This window comes from Apium graveolens, chromosome 3 (genome assembly GCF_009905375.1).
Source record: "Apium graveolens cultivar Ventura chromosome 3, ASM990537v1, whole genome shotgun sequence".
NCBI lineage: Eukaryota > Viridiplantae > Streptophyta > Magnoliopsida > Apiales > Apiaceae > Apium > Apium graveolens.
This window is the reverse complement of record NC_133649.1, coordinates 86,615,836-86,624,929: the sequence shown is the minus strand read 5'-3', so window position 1 is coordinate 86,624,929 and position 9,094 is coordinate 86,615,836. Positions and strand designations below refer to the sequence as shown.

General features: G+C 39.1%; 1 non-coding gene across 1 annotated transcript; it reads right to left on the bottom strand.

Annotated features, from left to right (window-relative positions):
• Nucleotides 1-495: 495 nt before the first annotated feature.
• On the bottom strand, nt 496-602 carry LOC141715879 (small nucleolar RNA R71). Its single transcript, XR_012572624.1, has one exon. It is a non-coding gene; the product is annotated as a small nucleolar RNA R71 (small nucleolar RNA).
• Nucleotides 603-9,094: the final 8,492 nt, after the last annotated feature.

Here is a 9,094-nt window from a genome sequence, read left to right as displayed (position 1 = left end):
ACTTTAGATACAGCTGTGGAGACAGACGAAGTTCTTGATATTCCGGAGAAGATAGATTTTGAAGATTCGGATTCAGGAAGTGAGCAGAAAGAGCCAGTAATCATGGGTGATCGTATTGTTCCGGCAGATCCAGCTCTTATGGACTTTTCTCGGCCTAAAATTGATGACATTCAGTCAAGCATTCTTCATCCGGCTATCCAAGCTAACACCTTTGAAATTAAGCCGGGCACTATTCAGATGGTGCAGAATTTTGTTTCTTTTGGAGGTGCTGCGACTGAAGACCCCAACATGCACATAAGGAATTTTGTCGAGATTTGAAGTACTTTCAAATATAATGGTGTGACTGATGAGGCTACAAAGCTGAGGCTTTTCCCATTCTCTCTGAGGGATAAAGCTAAGGACCGGTTACATTCTGAACCAGCTGGGTCCATCACTACTTGGCAAGATCTTGCGCAAAAGTTTCTGGTGAAGTTTTATCCAATGGCAAAGACTGCTGCTATGAGGAGTGCTCTTACTCAGTTTGCGCAGCAACCTACAGAATCTATGTGCGAAGCTTGGGAGCGCTACAAGTAAATGTTGAGAAAGTGTCCACATCATGGAATGCCCGATTGGATGGTGATCACTGGTTTCTATAATGGTTTGGGGGCCCAATCTCGGCCCATGCTCGATGCAGCAGCTTGGAGGAGCCTTGTGGGCCAAAAGCTATACTGAGGCTTATAATCTTATTGAGACTATGGATGCAAATGAGCATCAAAACCCAACTTAAAGGATGATACATGGGAAGGTAGCAGGTATTCTGGAAGTCGATGTAGCCACCGCTATTGCAGCGCAGCTCCAAGCGCTGTCTATGAAGGTCGATTCTTTAGCCACCTATGGAGTCAATTAGATAGCTATGGTCTGTGAGCTTTGTGCAGGTTCTCATGCTACGGATCAGTGTTCTCTTGTTAACAAATATGTTCAGTATGTGAACAATTATCAGCGACAACAGCAGCCTGTGCCAGCTACTTATCATCCTAACAACAGAAATCAACCAAATTTCAGCTGGGGTAATAATCAGAATGCTATTCAGCAACCATACCAGCAAGGTGTGAGTAAGCAGTTCAATCCACCTGGATTCCAGCAACCGCAGCAATATGCTCAAAGGCAATCATATCCTCAACAGGGAGGTGAAGCTGTACCCACTAGTGCTGATTTTGAGGAACTTAAGCTGTTGTGCAAGAGTCAGGCGGTGTCGATCAAGACCTTGGAAAATCAAATTGGTCAAATAGCCAATGAAGTGCTAAATCGTCAACCTGGCACACTTCCCAGTGACACTGAAGTGCCAGGCAGGAAGGAAGCTAAAGAGAAAGTTAAGGCTATTACCTTACGGTCTGGAAAGGTTGCTGATGCTGAAAAGGCAAAAGAAGGAGAAGCTGAAGTTGGAGATGAAGAAGCTAAGCAAAAGGAGAAAGCGGTGGAACCCAGGAAGACTACTGTTGAACACACTCTGCCTGAGGGTAATACAGGAGAGAAACAGCTCTATCATCCACCACCTTTCCCTAAGAGATTGCAACAACAAAAGCTGGATAAGCAGTTCTAGTAAGTTTCTGGAGGTGTTCAAGGAAACTTCACATCAATATACCTTTCGCTGAGGCTCTGGAGCAAATGCCTAGTTATGCGAGGTTTCTGAAGAGTATTCTTTCAAGGAAGGTGAACCTGGATAACCTTAAGACCGTTGCTCTAACGGAAGAATGCAGTGTTGTGCTGCAGCAAAAGTTACCTCCAACGCTTAAAGATCCAGGTAGCTTCACCATTCCTTGCACCATTGGCAAGTTGTCTTTTGACAAATGCCTTTGCGATTTGGGAGCAAGCATCAATCTGATGCCGTTGTCGATCTTTAAAAAGTTGGATTTGCCTGATCCAAAGCCCACCTACATGTCTCTACAATTGGATGATCGTTCTATTACTTACCCAAGAGGCATAGTGGAGGATGTGCTAGTCAAGGTGGATAAGCTCTTCTTTCCTGCCGACTTTGTGATTCTGGATTTCGAGGAAGATAAGAAGATTCCCATAATCTTGGGAAGACCTTTCTTGGCTATCGGCCGTACCTTGATAGATGTGCAGAAAGGTGAACTTACTATACGGGTACAGGATCAGGATGTGACATTCAATGTATTCAAAGCAATGAAATTCCCTACAGAAGATGAAGAGTGCTTAAAAGTGGATGTGATTGATTCTGCGGTTCATTCAGATGTCGATCATATGCTAATGTCTGATGCATTAGAGAAGGCCTTAGTGGGGGATTTTGACAGTGATGATGAGGATGGCAATGAGCAATTACAATATCTTAATGCTTCTCCCTGGAAGCGAAAGCTAGACATGCCGTTTGAATCTCTTGGTACTTCTGACCTCAAAAATGCTGAAGGAAAGCTCAAACCATCAATTGAGGAAGCACCCACCTTGGAGCTTAAGTCATTGCCTGAACACTTGAGGTATGCTTTTTTAGGTGATGCATCTACTTTACCTGTCATTATTGCATCTGACCTTTCAGGTAGTGAGGAGGACAAGCTCTTAAGGATCTTGAGAGAATTCAAATCGGCTATTGGATGGAACATAGCAGACATCAAAGGGATCAGCCCTTCATATTGCATGCATAAGATTCTGCTAGAGGAGGGTAGTAAGCCGACTGTTGAGCAACAGCGCAGACTTAATCCTGTCATTGAAAGAGGTGGTGAAGAAAGAAATTCTGAAGTGGCTGGATGCAGGAATCATTTATCCTATTTCTGACAAGTTCTTAGGTGAGCCCCGTACAATGTGTACCTAAGAAAGGAGGTATCACTGTGATAGCAAATGAGAAGAACGAGCTCATCCCCACTCGAACAGTCACAGGATGGAGAGTATGCATGGATTACAGAAAGTTGAACAAGGCCACGAGGAAGGATCACTTTCCTCTTCCGTTTATTGATCAGATGCTTGACAGGTTGGCGGGTCATGAGTATAATTGTCTTCTGGATGGCTACTCAGGGTATAATCAGATTTGTATTGCACCAGAGGATCAATAAAAGACTACCTTCACTTGTTCATTTGGCACATTTGCTTTTCGCAGAGTTTTGTTTGGGTTATGTGGTGCACCGACCACTTTTCAGATATGTATGATGGCTATATTCTCTGACATGATTGGAAATAATGTCGAGGTGTTCATGGACGACTTCTCCGTCTTTGGACACTCGTATGATGAATGTTTGAATAATCTTCGTGCAGTGCTAAAAAGGTGTGTGGAAACTAATTTGGTGCTCAATTGGGAAAAATGTCATTTTATGGTGCGTGAAGGCATTATTCTTGGGCATAAAGTCTCTAGCAAGGGTCTTGAGATGGACAAAGCCAAGGTGGGAGTCATTGAAAATCTTCCACCACCTATTTCTGTGAAAGGAATCCGTAGTTTTCTTGGTCATGCGGGTTTTTATCGGCATTTCATCAAGGACTTTTCGAAGATATCTAAGCCGCTGTGCAACTTGCTTGAGAAGGATGTGCCTTTCAAATTTGATGATGAATGTTTGACGGCATTCGAGACTCTTAAGAAGAGTTTGATCACTGCACCAGTTATTACAGCGCCTGATTAGACGGAGCCTTTTGAGATGATGTGCGATGCGAGTGATTATGCGGTGGGCGCAGTTCTTGGGCAGCGCAAGAATAATCTCTTTCATGTGGTCTACTATGCTAGCAAGACCTTAAATGGGGCCCAAATAAACTACACCACTACTGAGAAGGAGCTCTTGGCTATAGTCTTCAGTTTCGAAAAAATTTTGATCTTATCTGCTTGGGACAAAAGTGACAGTATTCACTGATCCTGCGGCCATTCGCTATTTGGTTTCCAAGAAGGATTCGAAGCTGATACTCATTCGTTGGGTGCTCTTGCTACAGGAATTTGAGTTAGAGATCAAGGATCGAAAAGGTACTGAGAATCAAGTAGTTGACCATCTATCTAGATTGGAGAATCCCGAGTCTACTTCACATGATAAGACATGGATCAATGATTTTTTTCCGGATGAGCAGTTGTTCGCAGTTCAGGAGGAAGAGCCATGGTTCGCAGATATTGTGAATTATCTTATCAGCAATATAATGCCTCCTAATCTGACCGCAACTCAAAAGAAGAAGTTTCTACATGAGGTGAAGTGGTATATGTGGGATGAACCAGTATTTGTCTAGACAGAGAGCTGACCAGATCATCAGGAGATGTATCCCATTCTGTGAGACGGAGGGGATATTACGAGACTGCCACTCGCACAGTTTATGGTGGACACTATGGTGGTGAAAAGACGGCAGCTCATATTCTGCAAGCAGGTTTTTTCTGGCCTACTTTGTTTAAGGAATGCTCATCAGTTTATTTTAAGGTGTGATCATTGCCAAAGAGTGGGAAATCTTACGAGAAAGGATGAGATGCCGTTAAATGTGATGCTTGAAGTCGAGGTCTTTGATGTATGGGGAATCGATTTCATGGGGCCTTTTGTTTCATCCTGCAACAATCAGTACATCTTGCTGGCAGTCAATTATGTCTCAAAATGGGTAGAAGTCAAGGCTTTACCGATAAATGATACAAAGGCAGTGTTGAATTTTCTTCATAAGCAGATTTTCACAAGGTTTAGAACGCCACGAGTAATCATAAGTGATGAAGGGTCGCATTTTTGCAACCGTAAGTTCACTTCTATGATGCAGCGCTACAATATGAATCATCGAGTTGCTACTGCCTATCATCCGCAAACAAATGATTAAGCGGAAGTGTCTAACAGAGAGATCAAGCGCATTTTAGAGAAGGTTGTTTGTCCGTCAAGGAAGGATTGGTCTTTAAAGCTCGATGAAGCTGTTTGGGCTTACAGGACAGCATACAAAACTCCACTTGGTATGTCCCCAGTTTCAACTGGTGTATGGTAAGGGATGTCATTTACCTGCGGAGCTTGAGCATAAGGCCTATTGGGCGTTGAAGAAGTTGAACCTGGATGTAGATGCAGCTGGAAAGAAGGGAATGCTTTAGCTTAATGAACTTGATGAATTTCGACTCCAAGCGTACGAGAACAACAAAATGTACAAGGAAAAAGTGAAAATGTGGCACGATAGGAAGCTACTGAAAGGAATATGTCCTAAGTCCAATCATGTATTAGGATTTAGGAATAACTTTTTATGTAATCTGTTTTGATTTCATTGATATTAATAAAAGACTTGTTTTGTTTTCTTACGGGCTCTATATATTTAAGTGTTTAAATAAGATATACCATAGTTTAGAGTAAAGCTTTTATGGATTATGATGAGATCATAATAGTGAGACCTAAAAGATGATAACTCTAAACTTAAATAGTTCCTGGTCATAGGATTACTAACTAGTAATTAATAATCCGTAAAGATCGGTACATACTATGCTTGCTTCATTATGAAGGATGTCTGTTCTCATAGACATTTGTGTGGTGACACTATAGCTAGTATGTAGGTGCTTATTATAGAATAAGTTCACTGAACATGACTCGCACAGCTGAACAACTGATGGAGTTCACTCACGTGTCAGCAGTTGTTCACATAGTGATAGTTGTACAAGTATCCTTAGACTTGAGGTCATCATAGTCATCTTGTGTACACTGAACTATGCTTTGGTTTAGTTCTTAGTCTCCAGGGACAATTATTAGGGCTCTAATGGGTATAGGAATTTGTAACCGAAGATAGTGTATGATCAATAAAGGATCTACCCCTTCCAGTGAAGGAAGCGAATGTTCAAGGCTGATCCACTTATGCTAGTTCAGGAATCTCTGGCCAGAGTGAATGAAATTAGAAAGGAGTTTCTAATTTGCATAGAACTAAGCATAGTAAATGGTAAGCAAGTGATTAAATTAGATAGGCTTGACACGAGATCCGTGCCTTGTATTTAATCAGGATATTGTAGGGTAGAAGGAGTTTATTGTACGGTAACTATTCACTGAATAGGTTCTTGGTATTCTAAGCAGTGAATTCGTATTATCCGGATAGTCGCGATATGCTGAGAAGTATCCCTCACGATGTAGAATAAATATGATTAATTAATTAATCATATTTAATAAATTAGAGAATTTATATAAATAATGATAAAATAGTTTTATTATTATTTATTTCTACTACCGGCTTAATATTGAACCTATAGGGTCACACCATAAAAAGAGAATGATTTAATGGTGGAGGAATTAATTAATAATGGCTGATAATTATTTATTTATGAAATAAATAATTAATTGGCAAATTTAATAATTGATTAAATTAGATTTAATTGATTATAAATTAATTAAGAAAAGTTCTTAATATTATTAATTAAGAATTTAATTTTTGGAAATTAAATCAAGAGAGAGAATTATTTCTAAAGTGTTTAGAAAAAGGATTAATAATTAAAAGGTGTTTTAATTATTAATGAGAATAATAAATGGGTTAATAATAATAATATTTTATGGGAAAATTTCAGCTGAAAATTTTTCCTATAAATATACTATTATAAACCCTATTTTTATTCTAACCCAAAAGTTTTTAGAAAACCTAATTCTCTCCACCTCCTCCTCCTTAACGTCGTTTTCTTGGTGGATACCGGTGGAGTGCTTCATGTTTGAGGAGCAGCTGCTAAGGATCTCCGATCGTTGCTTTTGGATCGCTATTAAAGGTTAGTAATCGATTCATATGTTTTAATCACGATTTATATGCTTTTATTTGGATTTTATATGTGTAAAAGTGTTTTATCATGCCTCCGCTGCGATTAAAAATCCAACAATGGTATCAGAGCATAGGTTGTATGCATATAGATCTGTGGTAAAAATTTCAGAATTTTATGTGCTTGTATGAATTAATTATGATTTTTACAAGTTATATTATGGATTAATTATGTCTGATGAGAAATCGTTTTTCAGAATAATTTTGCATGTTGATCTGGGTTCTACAAGTGTTGTAGATCGTCTGGGTATTTTTTTCATAATTTTATGATGTATAAATTTTTTATTATGAATTTTTGAAGATCTTGCAATTAAATTCGTAATTAAATAATTATATATATAATATAAAGTATGTATATAACTGTTGTTGTCTGCTATTATTTATGTTGAATGCACGGAAAGTAGTAAAGAGAATGTCAGGCACGGCGATCGAGAGAAAAGCAACGGCGGCTGCTGCAAGCGCGTGTGGCGCACGCGCGCGCGGGGGGGTGTCGCGCATTCCGGGAATGCGTTACACCCTGTGGCGCATTCGCGGAATGCGTTACACCTTTTAATGGCTTAAAAGGGTTGTAACGCATCACCGGAATGCGTTACAGAGCTAGTAACGCGTTCCTGTAATGCGTTACAGTCCATCTGTTATTTTTAAATTTGATTTTTTGGGAGTTTCGTAACTCCGTTTTGGGCGTGCAATATATCGTTGGATTCGTTTTTCCGAGACGGATCTAATGGAGTGATCAAATTTAAGTTTATATAAAAGTTTTGAACTGTTTATATTTCCGAAAGTGTTTTAAAGCTATTTTTAACTGTTTTAACTGCTTTTAAATGCTTCATGTGATACATAGAGATGTATAATGCTTAGACCAATATGCTAGATGATGTAACATGCCTACCTTGATGTTTATTTATGTTGATATATGTGATATATGCTTAGTTTATCATGCGATGATAGATTTAGGTGAACTTAAATGAACATAAGGCGTTTGTTAGACAACCTAATATAGTGAAATTGTTTCATAACCTTAATAATAATATTATGAATACAATTATGAGATTCTTGTATTTATGAAACACGTAATTGAATATGAATTTTCGATATGAGAGAAAGGATGATTCTGTCAACAACAGATTTCTATCTGTAAGAAAGGGTTATTAAGTGACGCCTCTTGACAATGCTCCACCCGATCTGGGAATCATCTGATTATTGATTATTGATTTGAAATATTTAATTTAAAAGGAAGAATCTCTTTATAATATGATTATGATTGTAACGTAATATAATCCCTCTAAAATTAAATAATATCAAGTAGTAATTGGCCAATGACACAACGGGTTTGTGTCGGTCATAGCCTTCCAACATGATAGAAAAGTAGTTCTTATTTTTGAATCATTGTCGGTTCGTGCTACAGCCGAGGGCTTTGATTTCGAAATAAGAAATACTTGTCTATTACATAGAGATGTGTACATTGAATAAGAATCTAAAGGTCAGTACGTGCCACAGCCGTGGGCCTTTGGGGACTGATTTAATTGTATGAAATGTTGGGTTAGACTTGACTTATAATATTGAGTTTGTCGTGCCACAGCCGTGACTCAATTATTCAAGAGGCTAAAGTTTGATTAGGGAATAACATAAGATGTAATTGACAAGAGTTGTCTGCCTATTGAACATTACATGGCGGTTCGTGCTACAGTCGGGGTTGTGTAATGGAATGTAGGATCCCTATTCCCACTAGCATTATGAATGCTTAATTTTTCACGTAGGGGGTTGAATAAATTAGATAAACTAGTGGGAGCCACTTATGAATGAAGACCCGATTCATATAGTGTTTTAAAATGAAATCGAATATTTGCTAAGTGTTGTTATGTGTTTATCATTTACATATTTACAATATACATTATGTCTTCTGCACTATCACTCAGGAGCATACTGGATGCTCACAAGTTGACTGGTCCTAATTATGCTGACTGGCTTCGAAACTTAAGAATTGTTCTCAGGATTGAGAAGCTGGAATACGTGATTGACTCACCTAAGCCTACTGAACCTGCTAGTGATGCACATAATGATGAACATGTTGTGTATCGTAAATGGGTAGATGATGCAAATATTGTTCAATGCATCATGCTAGCTTCCATGAACATTGAGCTACAGAAGCAACAAGAGCATATGGATGCTCACACTATCCTCATGCATCTACAAGAGTTGTATGATGTGGCAGGGAGGACAGCTCGGTATGAGATATCGAAGGAGCTGTTCGGTTGTAGGATGTCTGAGGGATCATCTGTGAATGACCATGTACTTAAGATGATCAATTTGATTGAACGTCTTGGACAACTTGGTTTTGCCATGGATGGGGAGTTGTGCCAAGACTTGATCTTGCAATCGCTTCCGAGTTCATTCTCGCAGTTTG